We start from the raw sequence: 3,342 nt of genomic DNA, 5'->3' as shown, positions 1-3,342 counted from the left end.
GCGGGGCGTCGCTCCTGGGGGGCGGGGGGGGGGAGGACAACAAATATGGCGGAGAGGAGCAGGACGGCAGAGACGGGTCAGTGCCAGCCGCAGTCGCCTGGGCGGGGGGAGAGGGGAAGAGCCCCCCTTCTCCAGGGGCTTGTGGCGGTAGAGGGGACCTGCCTCGCAGCAGAGCGCAGGAGACGGAGTCCTTCTCTCAGGGGAAAGGGAGGGAAGCGCCTCCTGGCCGAGGGCACTGAGGTGGAGAAGGGGCCGGAGCAGAGGCCCCTGCCCAGGGGGCTGTGGTGGAGGGCAAGGCACCTTCCCTTAGGGGATGAGGAACATCTTCCCGGGGGAGAGGTGGTCGTGGGGGTTGCCCCTTCAGGCAGGGAGAGGGGGAAGAGCCCCCAGGCACTCCAGCCCTGTCTGAGGGGGGATTGCCCCGTTGTGGGGAGGAAGGTGAGAGGGTGAGAGCCCTGCTTACCCAGCAAACAAAATGTCGGGGAGAGCCCCGGTTGTGCAGAGGAAGAAGCTGGTGGTGGGGTAGCCTGCACTGTGCACCGTCCTCCTCGCACAGGGGGCAAAGGTGGTGGTGGTGCACAGGAGTTCCCCTCACACAAGAAACCATGACCTGCTTTATTTAGATTGAAAAAATAATATGGGAAGACATGGGCTTAGAATTGAAACTGCTCCACGAGGCTGATAGCTTGGGGGTTGACCTGCAGGTGCTGCCTGACCTGTCCCGGGATCTGTAAAGTACTCGGAGGCTGCAGAGCGGCAGCATGCCGTACACCTTACGTCTCACATATGTTATTCTGTGAGGGTCTCTTTAAGGAAGGTGCCAAATGTTATTTTTCCTATTCAGGATGTATTAACAATGGCTCTAACTGTGTATGTGAAGATAAGTTTGTTGGTGAAACTAAAGTTTTGTGTTTCCTCATGAATGATATGGATCCTCTAGGTACAGGGGTCTTTCCTATTGTAACAAAACACAGCTAAGGTCTTTTCCAACCCACGTGAAAACAAAAGCCCCCAAAATAAGTTATGAAAATTAGAGATACTAACATTTGGAGGATGAAACAAAGACAATGACAGTTTTTCTGAATATTTAATATCCCACAGCATCATACATAAATTATCTGGGTTCCTGGACCAAAAGTTCATTTTCCTAGCCTGCTGTGTTAGCTGCTGTGCATGTGCTCCAAATGAAGATGCATTATCCATGGAACTGATTTTGGATTTTTGGGCCACTTCAGGTGAAAAAAAAGTGATAAATACGTGAAACACTGTTGTGCTCTGGGAAAGGCTACATCTAAATGGATTGGCCATAAAGTTCTTGAATTCCCTGTGTTCAGCCATGCTGTTTATGAATGCCTGAAACCACACTGTAAAGTTTATTGTACATTAAACTTGTCCATGAGGCACGTGATTATTTTCATTCACTGTGTTGTGTAACACTACTAAACACAGCTGATCAGCTCTGACTGCGCTGTGAAACAGGAAACAAATCTCCAGTGGCTGTTTGACTTTGTCAGCTTTCCTACCTACTTCATCTACCTATGCCTGTGCCATTGTCAGTAACTTTCTTTAATATATAACTTTCCTACTATTTCCAGATTAGCACGTAAACTTACTCTTATATTGTGTTCTCTGCTATATTATTTAAATCTGCAGCCTTACAGTATTTGCTTTTTATTTCCAACCTTGCCCAGAACTTTTTCCACATCTAACCATTGCAGCTAACTAATCAGTGATTTTCTCATAAATGTTGTGTTTCAGTTTTTGCTGAAATCATGTTTTGTTGCATGTTCCTGATACATGTCCATTTAAGTTTTGCAATGCCTGTCTGGCCATTTTGCAAGTCTTAATTTGCAGGTCCTTCTTTTTTGGAGAAACCAGGTGAGGAATTAAAAATACAAAGAACCACAAAGATAGGAAAAAGACCCAAAACTTTCAGAGATCAGTGGGGCTTGGGAAGCAAACTTGTGATCTTGACCCATTTTTAAGAAAGGACATGGAAAGTAGGCTGTGGAAAAAAAAGGTGGGGTGATTTGGTTTTTTTTTTTGCCTTTTTCCCCCTAAACTTTCATTCCTGACTGTCACCTGACACAGGGGACAGACAGGTTCTTTTAGGGATCTTTGGCAGATCCCCAAAAAACCCTGTTTGTCCCCTTAGTGCCAGATGACACTGGCACTGTTGATGTGCACGTTAAATAATTGGGGAACGTTCTTGGTGCATCCTGACTGCTTAGTATGTCTTCATGATATGTCAGGTCTGGACCAGTCTTTAGGAGATAGAGGAATCTAGCTCTGGAACCTACATTTTGCACAAATTTAAATTTTTATGTATGGATGCAAGGAGAATAAAGCCATTACAGAAGGACTGAACATTGTTCAAACCGTATAAATTGATTTAGCCAGTATGAATATATTATACTTGCTGTTTTGTTTTTACAGCAACATCATGTTTTTATTCCTGGATCAAAAAACACAAGTAATAACTCAGTCTTATCTTCCCATCTTGAAATATTGATTGTTATTTGTAATTTTCAAATGAGAAAACTGAGTTACAGAGAAATTAAAGGTAATTTATCCATGCTTTACAGCAACACAGATTACTGTTACGGACCATTCTTTACTGGTTTAATTCTGTAACCTGTGTTTGACAAGAGTCAGTGTCAGGGAAAGATGTCAGAAAAAATATAATGTGCACTTACAGAAAGGTGATTCTAAAAATTAAGTTTCTTCCTAAATATTATCTGATACTGAATTATATACATCTAAGATGCTTACAACCCCTCTAAACTCAGCTTTGAAAATATACTGCGTCAAGAGGTTTTGTATATTAATTACACTTTATGGAAAACATACCTTTTTATAATGTAAGAATTTTTCATTTGTCGTATTCTTCTGTTATAGGAAAGTAAATCTGTTAATCTTTCTTACACTGGTAATGATACTTATTGTTTCCATATATACAAATCTTTTCATATTTCCGTTCCTTTTTCATGTAGAAGATTTTTGTTTCTGTAGTAGTTTTTGCAAATTTTTAACCTTTTTTTTATTGGGGAGGGGGATTAGGACGCACAGAATTGCACAAAGTACTTCTGAACAGGGACTACCATCAGCTTTTATTATACTGTTTCACTCGGCATTATTTTCTACATCATGGTTTAAGCCAATCTGTGTGTTTCAAATGAGATTGAGACTTAATATGGAAGGTAGATTATCTCACATCTGTCTACTACGGAGTTCGTATTCCGGTGCTGTCCTCTCTGGACTAGGCAGACATCTGGTCTAATCCATTAAAATAGTTTATGTGTTCTGATGTTTGTTTAGAATACTGCAGATCAACTTGCTTTA

This window comes from Pygoscelis adeliae, unplaced genomic scaffold (assembly GCF_000699105.1).
Source record: "Pygoscelis adeliae isolate BGI_AS28 unplaced genomic scaffold, ASM69910v1 Scaffold82, whole genome shotgun sequence".
Taxonomy (NCBI): domain Eukaryota; kingdom Metazoa; phylum Chordata; class Aves; order Sphenisciformes; family Spheniscidae; genus Pygoscelis; species Pygoscelis adeliae.
This window is presented reverse-complemented; position numbering follows the sequence as displayed.